This window comes from Myxine glutinosa, chromosome 2 (genome assembly GCF_964187855.1).
Source record: "Myxine glutinosa chromosome 2, kmMyxGlut1.1, whole genome shotgun sequence".
In the NCBI taxonomy this organism is placed as follows: Eukaryota; Metazoa; Chordata; class Myxini; order Myxiniformes; family Myxinidae; genus Myxine; species Myxine glutinosa.
The window spans coordinates 60,001,696-60,021,863 of record NC_136262.1 but is presented as its reverse complement, the minus strand read 5'-3'; the positions used below and the strand labels follow the sequence as shown (position 1 = coordinate 60,021,863).

Genomic DNA, 20,168 nt, shown 5'->3' with positions numbered 1-20,168 from the left:
GACAATTCTCTAATTTATCATATGGAGAGTCTGGAAATTCTAAATATCCTTCAGAACTTATCATATTTATGTGGTAAATTTTTACTTAAACTAAACGCAAGTTTATTCATTAATAAATACAATGTTTCAAAGCACAAAAGACAAATTTCAATCAATCTCTACTTCGGTGGAAGATATAGAAAAATATGTCAAAGATGTTAAATTGAACAAAGATAAATATGGAAATTTTTGGGTAAAACCAGTTATGGAAAATAACATGAGCCCCTCTATTTCATTTAAAGGAAGAGCTCTAACTATACCTGGAAAGACATCCATTAAAGTAAATCTAACAAAAGTTTCTCCTCTACTCCTGGCAATTTATTCAAAGCTTGAAAAAGTGATTGACCACGATACTTTGAAAAAGAATGATAAGACCATTAATAATTCTAGAGGAGACATTTGTATTTTCTTTAATAATCCAAAGGGTGTAGATCTAAGTAAAATGAATGATGTTAATATTTCTGGTGAAATGTCATTTCGTTCTATGATAGTTAGAGATTATTTAAAGATAACTTTTGATATAAAAATTGTAGAGATTGAATCTGTTAATGAAAGAAAGTATATAGATATTGATGGGAATATTTTTCTTGCTAATTAAATATGAGTCAATACAGCAGTGAAGATTTTACTATTTCATTGAACTCGGACGATAGTGATGATAGTATTTCATTGAACTTGGATGATGGTGATGATAGTATTTCATTGAACACAGATGATAGTTATGATACTAATAGTTTGTGCTCAAATGATAGTTATGAGAGTAGCTTTATTGATGACTCTGAGTATGATTCTGAGTATTCATGTGATAGTTATGACTTAGATGATTCTGAGTGAAAAAGTGTTTTAGTTTAAGCACAGTGATATATATAAAACGGAGCTGTAAAGCTCAAAAGTGTTTTATTTTAAGCACAGTGATATATATAAAACACCACGTTTTCTCACGCTATAAATATGGTTTATTGTGATACTTGCGAGAAGGAAGTAAAATATTATAAACAACATATTCTCACCGCAAAACATACATACAACATTTTAAACAAACTTTCCCCTCTTCCACCTGAAACAAAACACTGTTCTACATGTAATAAAAATATCCTCAAGAAAGGCTTCAAAATACATCTTAAAACAAATCTACATTTATCAAATTTTATCACAACTAAAAACTCTGATGGAGCATTCAAAGGACATATTAAAATAAGAGTCTTTAACTTCAAACCTCCTGAACCAGAGTCTATAGTTGATGCTGTAGAAATAGTTAAACCTGCTGTTCAAACGTTGATTGAAAAAACACTAAAGGAAATGAAACCACTTAAATTTTATATGGGAGTAAAATTAGAAATGACAAAGGATGAAGGAGTTATAGATGCACCATACATGAGAACTGAGCCACACTTTATATCTTCATATCAAGATTTTAAAACATCAGGAGTCTATGATGAACTTATTAAACAAGAGCAAGATGTGGATAATTCAATCGTAGGAAGTGGATTCAATATAGGAAAAATTATTTACATAGACATTCATATTCTTAAATCAGATCCTCTAAAAGCTTCTTCTTACATTGATTTACCCAGTGTTATCAAAAATAGAAAAGCAGTTATCAATATCAAAAATAAAGACAATAAATGTTTTCTCTGGTCTATTTTAGCACACTTACATCCTCCACATTTTCATGATGAAAGAGTATCTCATTATAAAAAATATGAGAATACATTAAATACGAAAGATCTAAAGTTTCCGATGACTTTAAATGATATTCCTAAATTTGAAAAGATGAATAATTTATCAGTTAATGTTTATGGTCTAACAGAAACAAACAACATTCAGGTTTTAAAGCTTTCTGACAATTGTAAACAAACTCATATTAATCTTCTATATTTTAATTCAGACGAAAATTCACATTATACATACATCAAAGATATTGCTAAATTAATAAAACCACAAGTCTGTAAGAGAACAAATAAAATATATATTTGTTTGCGTTGTCTTAACTTCTTCAATTCACAAGAAAGATTAGATAAACATTCAAATTATTGTGGCGAACATAAATCAACGGTAATCAATATGCCTAAAGAAGGCTCAAAGATCACATTCAAAGATGAAAATAAAAAGATCAAACATCCATTTGTTATATATGCTGATTTTGAAAGTATTTTAGAAAAAATTGATACTGCTTCTCAAGATCCAAAAGAATCATACACAAATAAATATCAAAAACATACTCCTTGTGGTTTTTGTTATTATATCAAATCATCCGTTGGTGATAAATATAACAAGTTAGAGATGTATAGAGGCTCAAATACCCCAGAGGAGTTTGTGAAACGACTAGAAAAAGACTGTGTTCGATTAACCAAGATAATGAGAGAAACCAATAAACCAATGTCCTTAACAAGTAAAGAAAAAAGGGAATTTATAAAAAACAATGTCTGTCATATTTGTGAGGAGAAAATTGGTAAAGGTCTAAAGGTTAGAGACCATTGTCATCTCACTGGTAAATATAGAGGTCCGGCTCATCAAAGTTGTAATATTAATTATCAACTCCCCTCTTTCATTCCTGTCTTTCTTCATAACAACGCTCATTATGATACACATCTATTTATCAAGGAACTCTCAAAGACTTCTGGAAGTATCTCAGCAATTCCAAACACGGATCAGAAATACATTTCATTCACAAAAACAATTCACACATCTCCTATTACTCATATCAGATTTCTTGATACATTTAAATTCATGGCAAGTCCATTGGTTAACTTGGTTCAAAATCTAAAAGAGTTTCCATGTCTTTCAGAGTATTTTTTAGATAAAGATTTTCTAACACAAAAGGGAATTTACCCCTATGACTATATGGACTCATTTGAGAGATTCAATGAAACACAACTTCCTTCAAAAGAAAATTTCTATAACAAATTAAATAATAGTCATATATCTGATAAAGATTATGTACACGCACAAAATGTTTGGGAAAAATATAACATCAAGAATCTTGGCGAGTATCACGATTTGTATCTCAAAACTGATGTGCTTTTATTGGCCGATGTATTTGAAGCCTTTAGATCTGTTTGTCGCACTGGATATGGATTGGATCCTGCTCACTACTACACAGCACCTGGATTGGCCTGGAGTGCGATGTTGAAAATGACAAAACAAGATTTGGATTTGATAACCGATGTTGATATGCTTTTGATGATTGAAAAGGCAAAAAGAGGTGGAATTTCACAAGTCTGCTCGAGTAGATACGCAAAAGCAAATAACAAATATCTTCCAAATTATGATCCAACGAAAGAGAGTTCTTACTTGATGTACTATGACGCGAACAACCTGTATGGCTGGGCAATGTCTCAGGCTCTTCCTTATGGAAAACTTAGATGGGTAAAGGAAAAAGACTACAAAAACGTTTTACAAGATGTATGTATCTCTACACAAAAAGAATTGGATGAAGAAAAAGTTGGTTATTATTTTGAAATTGATTTAAAATATCCAGAGGAACTCCATAACCTACACAAAGATCTCCCATTTGCTTGTGAGAAAGCAAGTCCAAAGAAAGAATGGTTGAGTGATTATCAACGATCGTTTGATATAGGTGAATCAACAGAAAAATTACTTACTACATTATATAACAAGAAAAATTATGTTCTACACCAAAGAAATTTGCGACAATATTTATCAAAAGGTCTAAGAGTAGAGAAGATCCATAGGGTTCTAAAGTTCAATCAAAGTCATTGGTTAAAGGGGTACATTGATTTTAATACACAAAGAAGAACAGAGTCAAAAACAGATTTTGAGAAAGACTTTTATAAATTGATGAATAATGCGGTCTTTGGTAAGACTATGGAGAATGTGAGGAAAAGACAAAATATCAGACTATCAACATCTTGGGAACAAGCATCAAAATTAATTAATAGACCGAGTTTTACTCGAGCTGAGGTCTTTACTGAGAACTTTTGTGCGATCCATTTGATTAAAGAGAGTATTGAAATGAACAAACCTATTTATATTGGAACAACAATTCTTGATTTATCAAAGTCATTAATGTATGATTACTTTTATAATAACTTGAGGAAGAAATATCAAAATGATGTTAATCTACTTTATATGGATACAGATAGTTTTATTTTGAAAATTAATACCAACGATGTTTATTCAGACATGAAAAGAGACATTAATATCTATGACACGAGTAATTACAGTCCAGAGAGTGAGTTGTTCTCTTCTAAAAATAAAAAGGTGATTGGAAAGTTCAAGGATGAATTAGGAGGAAATGTTATGAGTGAATTTGTGGGATTGAGGTCAAAGGCTTATGCTTATAAATACATTGTGAATAACGTTGAAAAGACTGATAAGAAGTTAAAAGGTGTAAAGAAAAATGTTATTAAAGAAACAATAAACTTTAAGGATTATTATAACTGTTTAACAACAAAGAAAGAAGAGTTTAGAAAGATTAATGGAATAAGAAGTTATAAACATCAATTATATTCAGAAGAGATAAATAAGAAAGCATTGGGGGCTTTTGATGATAAGAGGTTTATTTTAGAAAATGGAATTGATAGTCTCCCTTATGGTTATATAAGTATATAAGTGATAAGATATATATATAAGTGATAAGATATATATAAGTGATAAGATATATATAAGTGATAAGTTAAAAAGGGGGGGGGGTTGGGGATTTTAACGGGCTACCGCCGCCTTTTTTACTATTATATAAATGATAGAACCAAGTATCAACCAGACTAAAGAGTGGAGGTGTAATCAACCTTGGTATATAAATGGAAAACATAATGAATGTGAAAAATATCAAATAGGTATAATTGAAAAGGCAACTGGTAAAAAAGTTCACAAAACAAATAAGAGAATTAATTTAAATACCGGTGAATTGGGTAAAAAAGATGGAAATATTTTTGAGTGGACGGAAAACTTTGATGGTTGTCAGGAAAATATATACTTTAATTTAAAAATGGTATGTGGCACTGGAGGCGCTCAAGCAAGAACATTGAGGGAGGTTTACCATTTTATCTTAGCTCAGTTAAAATATCTTAATAAAGAACCAAACTCAAACATATTTTTTGTTAATATATTAGATGGTGAAGAGAGTTGTAGGAGAATTAAATTATTTCCCACGCATAAACAAATATTTGTAGGGTCGTTGTTTGAGTGGGTTATATTCACCAGATGATATTAAGAGTAAAAGGTTAAAAGGTCCATGAGGTCAGAAGGATCACAGGTGTTTAAGTGGTCTAATGAATAAGGATAACATGTCAAAAGGTTAGAAGGTTCGTAAAGAACAGGGTGAGAGAAATATAGGTGTTTAGGGGCAATGAGGGAGGGAAAGAATTAATATGGAAGTGAATGGGTCAATGTTTGAGTGGGTCAAAGATTAATCTGCCAGATGATATGTAGAAGAAGGATGATAGGTCTATAAGAGAAAACAAATATTTGTAGTGTTTGAGTGGTCTAATGAACAACATTAAGGATAGGTACTACAGACAAAAGGTTCATAAAGATGAGGGTGGGAGAAATAGAGGTGTTTATGATTTTTGAAAAAGACAAGGGGGTAAATGACATTAGATAGGGATTTCCCATGTTAAACGGAGGTGTCCCAGAAGCAACATTATTACACTACTGACATACATACATACACTACCGGTCAAAAGTTTTAGAACACCTAAATTTTTCCAGTTTTCATTGAAATTTACGCAGTTTAATGTCTCAATGTACTCTGAAATTAAGCATAGAACAAATAAACAATTTGAGATGAAAAAGAAATAATAGAATCATTTTGTTTAACAATATTTAATTCAAATTTTTGACTCAGCAAAGTCGCCACCTTTTGCACATATAACCGCCGAACACACTCGTGGCATTCTTTCTACAATGGAAATCAAATATTGTTCAGGAAGTTCTTCCCAACACTGTTGCAGAAGTTCCCACAAATGTGTTGCACTTGTAGGTTGCTTTGCTTTCGCCCTTCTGTCCAGTTCATCCCAATCCAGCTCGATGGGGTTTAAGTCTGGAGACTGTGCTGGCCATTCCATGATTTGAAGCCTACCGTCTTGTTCTTTTCCTCGAAGGTAGTTTTGACATAGCCTGAAGGTGTGTTTAGGGTCATTATCTTGCTGTAGGATGAACCCCTGACCAACTATGCGTATACCAGAGGGTATTTCATGGTGCAGCAAAATGCTGTGGTAGCCCTTTTGGTTCAGGGAGCCCGTCACTCTGTGCAAGTCGCCAACTCTGGATCAGGCAAAAGAGCCCCAGACCATCACGCTTCCTCCTCCATGTTTGACAGTTGGTGTCACACACTGAGGAACCATCCTTTCGCCTACTCGACTGCATACAAAAACCCTGCGTGATGAACCAAAGATTTCAAATTTGAATTAATCGGTCCATAAGACCTTCTTCCAGTCTTCAGTAGTCCACTGGCGGTGCTTCATGGCCCAGGCAAGCCTCTTTTTATTATTTTGCCATCTTAGCGATGGCTTTCTTACTGCCACTCGACCTGTCAAACTTGCAGCTCGAAGTCTTCTCTTCACAGTTGAAACTGAGACTTGCTTACCTCGACCAGTGTTACGATGTGCTTGAAGCTGTTGTCCTGTGAGCCGCCTATCACGCAAGCTGTTGACTCTCAGAAACTTGTCTTCTGATTCTGATTCTGATTCGGTCTGCCAGACCTCTTCCTGTCAGAGTTTCCTCCAGTTTCCAATATACTACTTCCTGCAGTGCAATATTGTCCAAATAATGCTTCAGAGGGTGTAATAACAGTCTGTTCCAATACTGCTTTTATACAGACAGGGGGTTTGTAATCAAGTAATCAGCAGAGGTTGGGACACCTGTAGGAATTGTTTGCATCAACTTTCAAGGCTTAATTTACTTACATTGCTGCAGAACAGCTGTAAGTTGTTCACCCATTACTTGTTCCCTGAAGAAGGTCTTTTTTCTTTTTTTTTTTACAAAATAACTGTGCAATTTACATTATCTTCCCATTTTTGCTAACCTAAACTTTTTTTTTAACCTCGAGCAGTTTACTGCTTACCTTTGTACCATTTCAGGTTATTCACTGGACATTAAACTGTGTAGATTTCTATAAAAACTGAGAAAATTGAGGTGTTCTAAAACTTTTGACCGGTAGTGTACATGCATACATACATCGGAAGGACAGACAAACACTGTTCCAGAGGGCATTGCCCTACAGGCTATGCCGTAATAATAAATCGATGTCAAAAGTGTTTACATTGCTTTTTGTATTGTATTGTTACGGATCTCAGAGACGGCACTCCCCTTAGCAAGGGGGGGGGGGGGGGGGGTGGTTAATCCCCTTGGCTTGTTAAGCTGGCCGTCTCTGGTCCAGGTACCTGTAACGCTCTTTTGCGGGGTGGAATTGATCAGGGTTATTGGTCCAGGTGTTCTCCCGAATACCTTTATCAATCCCTCCAACAAAATAGGGAGACAAGTACCGCTCAAACCACGGACAAGATGGTATTTGCCGAGCGGTTTAGCAATCCGCAGTTCGAGCCGTTATCAAGAGACTAAACCCGATTCCGAGCGTTGGCCAAATCGTGCCACAGGTATTCAATCGAAAGAAAAGACTAAAGCGATCGGGGAAGAATGAAACCAAAAGGGTAAGAAATAACAGACATTTATTAATTATTTACAAAACCAAAGAAACCAAAGGAGAAACGAAAGCAATATACAGAAGAAGAAGAAGACACAGGGCAAGCCTTAAAACAGTCTTACCCCAGACAAACATACACACTCACACGGGGATTGTAGCTGGTAGGGTGGAAGGTCTAGGTGGATGGTCCAGGCGATGGGGTCCAGGCTCCGGTCCCGCGGGCGAAAACCCGGCAGGCAGCATCGCGCGTATCATTCAACCGCGAGCGGACCTTATGTATAGCGGGGGGACTGGGATGCTCCGTACATAATAAATGAATGGCTTTGCCAAACGCACCCTCTCCAAGGTTCTTGTATAACGCCTTTGCAATGAGCGCCGCCGTAGAGTTCTTTCGCCACTGCCGTGTGCACGCGAGTCCTGTTCAAGAGCGCCGCCGTATGGTTCTTGTGCCAGAGACGTCCCCCGCGCAGTTCTTCCAAAAGGAGCCCGTCGAAATAAGTTCCTCAAAGGGCTCTTCGCGCGCTCTTTTATAACGCGAGCCAAGATCACTACGCGCTCCTCCGAAACCACGCCCACCACCGAGCTCATCTCAGCCCTGGTTGGCTCGCCGAAAGGGCCACGCCTCAGTCTCGGCGCTCTGCCCCCCTTCTTCTCCGGCTTGACCGCGTGTGTAATGGCGGCGAACGCTGCTGGCAAACGAAGTACCACAATTTGGAGAGGGAGAGCAAAATGGACGGAATGGGGCCTATCTTATTTGATTAATGCAACGCAGATTCAACTATTGGGAACAGGTCCTTAACTGAAACACATAATAATGAAATAACTACGAAGAGGGCCTATGGTTCACTACGTGTTGTTCATGGACTAACTAGGGTGCGATATTTAACCAGCCAATTGAGGGGGATATTTACAGGGGAAACATTTATAAGGGATACATTTACTAAAATTTACTAGTGAAGGTTCTAAAAACCGTAACAGTATTATAATCGTGTGTGCATGTATTATAATGATGTATATTATTATTTTGTATTGTAGTAAACGGGTGTATTTATGGTGCAAAGGTTGCTTCATTAATGACACTTCCCAAGAAGGACACATTAAAACACAACAACAACAGGCATTTTAAGGCCATTTTCCCTGCTATAGCGGGGGTTTTAAGGACACATTAAAGCAAAAGAAATTATATGAAAAGGAATGTGCACCAGAAGATGCAACATAGAATGAGTGAAATGAAATCAATTTCAAATCTGCAGCTGTAAAGAAAGTGCTAAAAGCATTCCTAAGTCCACGGTGTTGGAAAACTGCCAGTTCCAGAGTAGACGGAACAAAACCTTCTTTGTAGCTGTTCGGGCAAAGCTTCTCTGGTCGATGCTAAATCATGGAGGATCACACTTATAATCCTGTAAAAACTAACGGCCATCTTCACGTAGGATGCAGTAAAGTACTTTTCCTGCAGACAGGATGGCTGGCTTACTCTTCTATTAACATAAGGGGGTGGTAAGGTGTGCAGTTCGACTTTCCATTATTGGGGCATGATACATTGGCAGAGACGTTGACCGTTTGCAGGCGCTTACGCAACTATATAACTTTGGAACACAACTGTTCCTCGCAACCACCAAATTAGCTAATGCTATGTCTACCATAAGATGTAACACATGGATGAGATGGAGAGCCGAACCCTAATTAATCTAGCAAATCCCAACACTGCTACTGTTATCATTTCAATATTCGCCCTTGTGACAACTCAAACCTTGGTCTGTATGTGGATCACTCTTTTCAGAATTTGGGTCATGGGCCTCGTAATTTTTCACCACCCATGGTACTTTGGCACAACAAGTTGGTTAGGAAGTGTGACCCCACTTTAAGCCTCTGCCTTACTCATTCTGTCCATGGCACCCAGGTTATTGGGACTACCATGCAGCATCCTAACTACACTCCGAGGTACTATGCTGAGGCCTTTCCTTGGCATCTTTTCTCCGTGCTCCTTAGGCACTTTCTACCATGGGTCCTCTACCTCAGTACTCGGGTCTTCAAAATTCACTCAATGATACTACTGGTCCTACTGGCATTTATAGTGGTCTCAGCCACTCAATACCTGTGAAAGCTTGGTGCTTCCCAGCTTCTGCATGACTGCTACCTTTTTGGGCCAACACTCGCAACTACACCAATCACACCTTTGTCAACCACGCAACTTTTCTCCTTTCTATCGTTCTCAACCTTTACCATTTCCAATGACCAGCAGCTTCCCAGATCCATAGTCCACGTCTGCTAAACCCCTCTATCTCGCCTGCACTACACTTGAAACTCCTGCCCAGAAGAGGGCGCCGTACTCTCAAACGTCACCATACACCCATGTGCACCACACCTTCAATACAATTTGGCTCAGCATGGCTCTAATTCATCCCACTTTGAGATGTTAACCAAGGAAGAAGGTTGGTTCAAGTTTCACGAACTGCCAGATCATGCCTGACGTTGGAGCTGATTTGGACAGGAATCGTTATTTTTTTCAGGATGTCGATGATAACCCGCATTCTCTTCATGAATGACACTGCAAATGCTAGTTCACGGGACATCCAGCTTAATGACCATCCGAGAAACGATGCACTTTGTGATGCAACACCCTGCCTGTCAACATCAATGTTTTTATTCTGGTTGGGAATCAAACCCAACCGAGACTGTGGAAGTTAAAAGGGACCCAAGCCATTGCACTCACAGTGATCCTCGAGGATTGGTCAACACCCTCACTTGTAAGCACAAAATGTTTTTGAGTCATGGCATCAAACAGTGTGTCGACCGCTGTGGCTACGAGAAGGCCCTTTTGAATTTGGATGGCCGAGAAAACTGGTTTGTCGTGATAGGAAACAGAGAGTGCCTGTGAATGGGAGGATGTCGGACTGGAATGTTGTAAGTAATAGCATACCTCAGGGTACGAGCACAATGTGGTTAAGAGGGGACTTTCCAAGTCTTAGGACTTTCCACTTTCCAAGTCCAACTTAGGGCCTAATTTCAGATGACACAAAGCTTGGAGGTATTAAGTAGACAAAGGTGGGAGGAAGTGGAGGGTATGATCAGATGAAGGAAAGTCTATAGATACTTTCATAGATTGGGTAAAAGATTGGCAGATGCAATTTGACATGAAGAAATGTAATGTGCTGGGGATGGGTAGGAATAATGAAATTAGGGATTAGGGAAATAGATGTCGTGTTTACAACTAATAAACAACGTTGGGCCGGCGTGAACAATTCGCTTGCGACCATTCGACAAAATGCCAACGTTGGCCCAACGGAGTTGTGTTAGCTGGGCCATATGAGGAGGGCCACGTGGATGAGAGGGATGCTGCCTCTGCCAAAGTCCGATCCCAACAACACAAAAGCGCACTCCAAAAACTCCAACTCCACAAATACCACCACAAAACCAGAACTAGTTAAGAACAAAACCAGTTATGGCCTTCACAAACGTTGGCACCGCCTTTTTGTGCAGCACATCCTGCTCATGGCTGTCCACTTTTGTTGGCATGACCTAGGCCTAGGGGGTCCGAGGCAAACTATCACTGGAGCCATGGACAAATTCAAGCTCCAACTACTGTTGGGAAGGCAATGGCAAACCATTCAGTATATAAACCTTTGCCAAGAAACTCTTTCGGCAGCACTGATGCTCTGTAACAGTGTGTACCGTGTAGTATATTAGAATCAGAATATTGTGGCGGACACAAAAGCCCACTGGCGTGGTGACATCATTCCGCGCACCAAGTGGGCGGTGGCCACGCCCGAGGGGTAGGCGTGGCCTCATGATATACACCGGGCGCGCAGCCCGGAGCGCGCCAGTGTTACAGTGAGCTCCTGAAATAAAGACGCTTATAAGTTACCGCTTGTCCGCTTCCTCCTTGCACGCAAGCAGCGCGCGTAACGCCGCGCTTTACTGGTGACCCCCTCGACGTTGGATCTACCGGAGCGATCCTTCCACACGCGACGCCATTGCCATGGCCAACTTCATCAAACTTCCCGAATTTTGGGAGGCTCAGGCCGAAGTCTGGTTCATCCAGGCCGAAGCCCAATTTCAGCCTCGGCGCCTCACCGGCGATGACACGCGCTATTGCCACGTCGTCGCCTCCCTCGGGCCCGGCACGGCCGCTCGAGTTGTGTCCGTCCTTCGCCACCCACCGGACGGCCACAAGTACGAGGCACTCAAGCGGCTACTCCTAGCCACGTTCGGCCTCACGGACGACGCACGGGCCGACCGCCTCCTGGATCTCCCCGAGCTCGGTGACACGCGCCCGTCGGTCCGAATGGACCATATGCTGTCACTGTTGGGCGACGAAGCCCCTGGTTCTCTATTCCGGGTGCTTTTCCGTCGCCAACTTCCAGCGCAGGTTCGCCTCGCGTTGGCCGGGACCGGGCTAACGGAACCCCGAGCATTGGCAGCCGAGGCGGACAAGTACTTCGCCGCTTCGGACACGCGGGCGAGAGTCGGCGTGGCCGTCACGGCCCTCGTGGCTGATGCTGCTGATGCTGCTGCTGATGCTGCTGATCCACAGCATCAGCTTATACAGCATACGCAGCATGCTGATACGCACCTCGTGACTGCCGCCACGCCCCGCCCACCGCCGCGGCGAAAACCGCCACCGCGGGGAAACCCGCCAACTCCACCGGCCTGGCGGAGCCAGCCGCGCTCCTCCAGCTCCACCACCTGGTGCTGGTTCCACGCCAAGTTCGGCCACGAAGCTCGGCAGTGTCATCCGCCATGCTCCTTCAACAGGTCGGGAAACGCCCGGGCCGGCGCTCAATAGTGGCGATGAGCGCCGGCCGTTCGAGCAGCCTGCTGTTCATAACGGACACCTTCTCCGGGCGCCGTTACCTGTGCGACACGGGAGCGCAGGTGAGTGTCGTTCCCGCCGGCACGTCAGACAAGCACGCCGCGGGTGGGGGCCCCACGCTGCTTGCCGCGAACGGGACGCCCATCCGTACGTACGGAAAACGCTGCCTCTCTCTGCGGTTCGGAGGGCAGGTTTTCCGATGGACGTTCGTCACCGCCGACGTGCCCATGGCACTGCTTGGCGCAGACTTCCTGTGCGCTAATGGGCTCCTGGTCGACGTCAAGCGCAGACGTCTTGTCCAGGCCGAGACGTTCAGCTCGCTCGCTTGTGCGTTGCCCAGCTCAACGAGCGGCTTGCCAAGCGGCTTGCCGAACGGTTCGGTTCCGGCCACGTTGGTCTGTACGCTTCCGGCAGCGGACGCATTCACCCGCCTCCTCGCCGGCTTCCCGGCCCTCACGCAGCCCACCTTCTCGGCGGGGGCCGTCAAGCACGGGGTGGCCCATCACATCCCCACCGTCGGGCCACCGGTCTACGCCCGGGCACGCCGCCTCGAGCCGACGAAGCTGGCGGTGGCAAAAGCGGGGTTCGCTACCCTGGAGCGACTCGGCATCGTTCGGCGCTCAGAGAGCGCTTGGGCGTCGCCGCTGCACATCGTGCCGAAGCCCGGCGGGGGATGGCGACCGTGCGGGGACTATCGCCGTCTCAATGACACCACGACTCCCGACCGCTACCCCGTCCCCCACATTCAGGACTTTTCCGCCCGTTTGGCGCGCATGTCCTTCTTCTCGAAGGTGGACCTCATACGCGGCTACCATCAAGTCCCCGTCAGGCCGGAGGACGTCCCGAAGACGGCGGTCATCACGCCATTCGGACTCTTCGAGTTCCTGCGCATGCCCTTCGGTCTGAAGAATGCGGCTCAGGCGTTCCAGCGACTGATGGACAGCGTCCTGCGTGACTTGGATTTTGTCTATGTCTACCTGGACGATATCCTCGTCGCCAGCGCGTCCCGCGAAGAGCACCTACGCCACCTCCGCACGCTCTTCGAATGCCTGGGCCAGCATGGCCTGATTGTGAACCCCGCAAAGTGCCGGTTCGGCGCCACCATAATCGATTTTCTGGGGCACCGTGTCACCAGGCACGGAGCCGTCCCCCTGCCGGCCAAGGTGGAGGCGGTGAAGGGGTTTCTGCGCCCCTGCACGATCAGAGGGCTGCAGGAGTTCCTGGGCATGGTGAACTTTTACCATCGGTTCCTGCCCCGTATCGCCCAGCTCCTGCCCCCCCTGCACGAAGCTCTCCGAGGTAAGCCGGGCAAAGGCGACATTACCTGGACCGAGCAGATGGACACGGCGTTCACGGGCGCGAAGCTCGCCTTGGCTAACGCCACCATGCTCGAGCACCCGGCGCCCGATGCACCGATCGCCCTCACCACCGATGCCTCGGACTACGCGGTGGGCGCGGTGCACGAGCAATGGGTGCGTGGAGCTTGGCAACCGCTGGCGTTCATTAGCCGGCAGCTTCGCCCGCCCGAACGCCGTTACAGTACCTTCGACACGAGTTGCTCAGGCTTCACTTGGCGGTCAGGCACTTCCGCCATCTGCTCGAGGGCCGTGCGTTCACTGCCTTCGTCGACCACAAGCCGCTGATCTTCGCGATGGGCAAGGTCACCGAGCCGTGGTCGGCCCGGCAGCAGCGTCACCTCTTGGCCGTGTCCGAGTACACGACGGACATCCAGCACGTCACGGGGAAGGACAACCCGGTGGAGGATTGCCTTTCCCGGGCCGTCGCCCACGCAGTCCACCTCGGCATCGACTATGCCCAGATGGCAGCGGACCAGGCCGCTGACCCCGACGTCCAGGCCTTGCGGACCGCCGTCACGGGCCTCCGCGTCACCGAGGTGGCATTCGACGGCGCGGGCGCGGCCCTCTTGTGCGACGTCTCCCTCGGGCGTCCTCGCCCCATCGTGCCCGCGCGCTGGCAGCGCCAGGTGTTTGACGCCATCCACGGCCTGTCCCACCCGGGCGCGAGGGCCTCCCAAAGGCTGATCGCCGACAAGTTCGTCTGGCATGGCCTCCGGAAGGCCGTCCGCGGCTGGGCCAGGACGTGCCTCGCGTGCCAGCGCGCCAAGGTGCACCGGCACACCCAGGCCCCGTTGGCCCCGTACACGGTGCCGGAACGCCGGTTTGACCACGTCCACGTGGACCTGGTGGGACCTCTGCCCCCCTCGCGGGGTTTCACCTACGTCCTCACCATGGTGGACCGCACCACCCGGTGGCCGGAGGCCGTGCCCTTGGCGTCGACAACGGCAGCCGATGTCGCGCAGGCTTTCATCGCCACCTGGGTCGCCCGGTTCGGCGCCCCCTCAGACATCTTGTCCGACCGCGGCCCCCAGTTCACCTCAGAGCTCTGGGGGGCGGTCGCGCAGGGGCTCGGGGTCCGGCTGCACCGAACCACGGCGTACCACCCCCAGGCTAACGGCCTGTGTGAGCGATTTCACCGCTCATTGAAGGCCGCGCTCCGGGCCACCCTCCGCGACGGCGGCTGGGTCGACAGGCTCCCCTGGGTCCTGCTGGGCCTCCGGACGGCGCCCAAGGAGGACCTGCACGCATCCGCGGCGGAGTTGGTCTTCGGGCGACCGCTGCGGGTGCCGGGCGAGTTCCTCCCCGACTCCACGGCACCATGGTCCGCGGCACAGCAGCGCTCCGCTCTGCAAGAGACCGCCCAGAGGTTCGCCCCGGTGCCAACGGCATGCCACGGGCACCCACCGACGCACGTCACCCCGGAGCTTCGCACGACGGAGTACGTCTTCGTCCGCCACGATGCCCACCGGACACCACTGCGGCCCCCGTACGACGGGCCTTTCCGCGTGCTGGAGACCGGGGCGAAGCACTTCACCCTGGACATCGGCGGTACTCCTGACCGCGTTTCGGTAGACCGCCTCAAGCCGGCCCACCTCGACGTGGACCATCCACCGCCAGTGGCCCGACCCCCATGTCGGGGCCGTCCCCCTGCGGGCGGACCCCCGGCACCACCCAGCCCCGCCGCCACGCCGCCCCCCGGTCCTGCACCCATCCCAGGGGCAGCCAGGGGCATCCCACCTGGCATCCCTGCACCTCGGACGCCGCCGATCGCCAGGGGGCGCTTCGGCCGGGTCATTCGTCTGCCCCGCAAACTGGCCCTCCAGGTGCGCGGGAATTCTGGGGGGGGGGCGCGTGTGGCGGAAGCAAAAGCCCACTGGCGTGGTGACATCATTCCGCGCACCAAGTGGGCGGTGGCCACGCCCGAGGGGTAGGCATGGCCTCATGATATACACCGGGCGCGCAGCCCGGAGCCCGCCAGTGTTACAGTGAGCTCCTGAAATAAAAACGCTTATAAGTTACCGCTTGTCCGCTTCCTCCTTGCTCGCAAGCAGCGCGCGTAACGCCGCGCTTTAATATATCTAATAGCCGGCAAAGCCGGTGTTGTGAATGAACGCGTACGTATTATGTTGAAAAAACAGATTTTGCTGGATCCTTTGAGAAATCCAAGCTTTGACGCACCAAATCACTCAATGGAGGCCGCCGTCTTGCGGATGCGGAAGTATGCATAAAAAATTGAGAAAAAGTTCAATAGGAGTTTGTTTCACCCGTCTTTTTTTGATTCACAATCTTATGCACCTCTAATTTGTAATTACAATACTTTAAGACCAACCTCGTTCCCCGGGCCCGCATGGGCCCTGGTTATCTTCAACGAAAATCGTCACCAAACACCGGAACCAATGAGATTCGAGCATTTGAAAAAATATTTCAAAAACCAAATCGCTCCATGGAGGCCGCCATCTTCCGGATGCGGAAGTATGCATAAAAAATTTGCGAAAAAGTTCAATAGGAGTTTGTTTCACCCGTCTTTTTTTGATTCCCCATCTTATGCACCTCTAATTTGTAATTAAAATACTTTAAGACCAAACTCGGCCCGCACGGGCCTGGTTATCTTCAACGAAAATCGTCACCAAACACCGGAACCAATGAGATTCGAGCACTTGAAAAAATATTTCAAAAACCAAATCACTCAATGGAGGCCGCCATCTTCCCGGATGCGGAAGTATGCATAAAAAAATTGCGAAAAGGTTCAATCGGAGTTTGTTTCACCCGTCTTTGTGTGATTCACAATCTTATGCACCTCTAATTTGTAATTAAAATACTTTCAGACCAACTTCATTCCCCGGGCCCACACGGGCCCTGGTTATCTTCAACGAAAATCGTCACCAATTACCGGAACCAATGAGATTCGAGCATTTGAAAAAATATTTCAAAAAAGCTTTTTACCGCGTTTCGTAGGCTGAAAACGGCGTCAAATATTCTAAAATTGACGAAGAATTATTTTTTAGAAATCTCGCGGCCGTAGGGGATAGTTTTTCACGGCCGGAAATATCCGAAGTTGAGAGGGAATTCGCCGAATTAATCAAGAAGGAAATTTTATAAATTTTTATCTCATCCAGAATGCAAATGGTGTCATTTTGAACTAGGTATGGTACCTACTACACCTACCTACTACCAACTACCGAACCTACTGATGCCATGGTGATGGGTAAAATAGTGGCAAGAGGCTTTGGCTTCGCCGGCTCATTGCGGCTTTGCAGTCGGGTACTAGTAGCCGGCGAAGCCGGTGTTGTGAATGAACGCGTACGTATTATGTTGAACAACCAGATTATGCTGGATCCTTTGAGAATTCCAAGCTTTGACGCACCAAATCGCTCAATGGAGGCCGCCATCTTGCGTATGCGGAAGTATGCATAAACAATTGCGAAAAAGTTCAATAGGAGTTTGTTTCACCCGTCTTTGTTTGATTCACCATCATATGCACCTCTAATTTGTAATTAAAATACTTTAAGACCAACCTCGTTCCCCGGGCCCGCATGGGCCCTGGTTATCTTCAACGAAAATCGTCACCAAACACCGGAACCAATGAGATTCGAGCATTTGAAAAAATATTTCAAAAACCAAAGCGCTCCATGGAGGCCGCCATCTTCCGGATGCGGAAGTATGCATAAACAAATTGCGAAAGAGTTCAATAGGAATTTGTTTCACCCTTTTTTTTTGATTCACAATCTTATGCACCTCTAATTTGTAATTAAAATACTTTAAGACCAACTTCGTTCCCCGGGCCCTGGTTATCTTCAACGAAAATCGTCACCAAACACCACAACCAATGAGATTCGAGCATTTGAAAAAATATTTCAAAAAAGCTTATTACCGGTACCGCGTTTTGGAGGCTGAAAACGGCGTCAAATATTCTAAAATTGACGAAGAATTATTTTTTAGAAATCTCGCGGCCGTCGTTGATAGTTTTTCACGGCCGGAAATATCCGAAGTTGAGACGGAATTCACCGAATTAATCAAGAAGGAAATTTTATAAACTTTAATCTCATCCAGAATGCAAATGGTGTCATTTTGAACTAGGTACGGTACCTACTACACCTACCTACGACCAACTACCTAAGCTAATGATGCCATAGTGATGGTAAAATAGTGGCAAGAGGCTTTGGCTTCGCCGGCTCATTGCGGCTTTGCAGTCGGGTACTTGTAATATTATACAGTACTATATTAATGTATCAAAACGCAATCACGTCTCTCACCCGCAAGTGGAAAGAATAACCATCAACTTTCATCCCAACTATTTAACATACGATGACTTAACTTCACATACGTTACTGGTAACTCTGTTTTATTTTAAACTAAACCTTTTCCGGTATTGGTAGAATTTACTTTTGTTTTCTGGGAGGGTTTTCAGCATTGTCTACTTGACCGGTGATTGTCGGCCATGTCGTACTAAGCGATTGTAACATTCCGGTGTTCTTTCATTTTATCGATTCGTCATGCCATGATATTACAATACCACCACAGTTATGCTTAATTATCGTTTGCATTTCAATTTCGTGAACGTCAGAGTAGATTTTGACATTGTTGAAACATGACATCATCTCAGGATTGTTTGGTCCTTATTGTGCGTGTTGAATGTTGATGTCATTGCTCTCATAGTGTCCCTCCCCTCTGGAGAGTCTTGGGTGCAAACTCGATCAATTATAGATTGCATAATTCGAGGGTAAAACGAATTGTTTCGTGATTGATGAGATCGTTTAAACTTAAAGTATGAAATGATCTCACAAGAAGTTGCCGTCGCTTATTTCGATTTCATAACCAACTACGGACAACATTTACGTGCACATTTTATTGCCTTATCTTCAATTCCGAGCTAAAAGAACAAAAATATTACGGGTGACGTCACCCGATAATCCGTCATTGGCAATCTCAATGCTCACGGCCATGTTATGTTTCGAATTGTTCGGTTAACTTTAATGAGATAACACTTGGACACGCCCATCCTGGACTTGGATCGGATAAAGTGTTATTTGTACTTCGGGGAGCTTTCTGTGGAGAGGGCCAATTCCGGGCTGCTCCTGGGTCGCGCACGGTGGCTTGGAGTCTCAGTTTGTGACGAGTCACGTTATGTGAAGTGTTGACCATTCGGTCAGGGGTTTATCCTCTTCTTCTTCCTCCTCGTTGAGAGACGCTGACTGACTCGGGACAAGACGACGTTTTGGCGCCTTGTTCACCTTTGTCGCTCAGGTGCGGCCTTTCCTTACTTATGCCACAGTGTATGCGACTCTTTATCGTACCTCATGCCTGGACAATAAATCCAATGATTCCAATGATCCAATCCCACAGATCCCTTCGTTAACAGATAAGCGACGTACCGTATGCAATGTTAAGCCCGTGTTCATATTGCATTGGCTTCAACTCCTCAGGATTAGATTGCTGAAGGTATTTACTATTTTCGAATGAGAAATGTTGTTTGCAGTTGTAATAACGATAATAATACGTTTTTTATCGGAGTATATATATATATTTTTTAATTTTCAAGAATTCTAATTGCGCTTTCTGCTCGAAAACCGATTTCTCTCAGCTTGTGGTGACAATTCGCCCTGACCTTACACCGCCCAGAAAGTTTGTACCTGCAGCGTGCTCTATGGTAAAGTTTCTCCGAAACGAAACGTCGTCTCGAGATCGTCCTTTCCGTCACCAGGACGACGTAACGTTGTTAACCTTTAATGTTAGAAGAAAAACAACAACCGGATTGAATGTGTGTTTGCGTTTTGCTGTGTTATCTCTTCCTCACAAATCCACGAGGAATTCCAAGTCAAATTTTCAAAGTTTGTATGTTTGCTCTATACTATGCGTTGGGGAAAATAAACAGCAGTTGTCTTCCTCTAAAGGTCAAAGTCAAATAAAATGCTTTGCTTGGTTTAAAAAAAAAATCTTATTTCCTGCACAGCGGACGTGACTTGCGGTTTTGATGTGACGTTTACTCTGATGTGACGTTTACTCTGATGTGACGTTCTGATGTGACGTTTACTCTGATGTGACGTTTACTCTGATGTGACGATGTGTCGTTCTGATGTGACGATGTGACGTTTACTGCGGTTTCACATACCTTGCAGGTATTTCAACATTCGAGTCGAATTGCTTTGGAAAAACAAGTCAGGCCATTCTATAGTTGGGTCCTCCAAAGGGTCCTGTTAGTCTTGCGTCTGTCTGGCTAAATGGACGTGCTTGGCAATGCAAGTGTATTACTATTATTGGGTAAAATGCCACGGGCATAGAAAAGGCCCCTTTATATAAGGGTATGTGCCATGCGGCAAAGTATAGAAAAGGAGGCACATTCCTTCCATAGCTT

At 45.2% G+C, this 20,168-nt stretch overlaps 1 protein-coding gene across 1 annotated transcript in view; it reads left to right on the top strand.

The window, feature by feature from the left end:
* Positions 1 to 20,168, top strand: part of LOC137421761 (DNA (cytosine-5)-methyltransferase 3A) — a 240,098-nt gene that overhangs the window by 209,801 nt on the left and 10,129 nt on the right. The gene's annotated exons all lie outside the window — the stretch shown is intronic.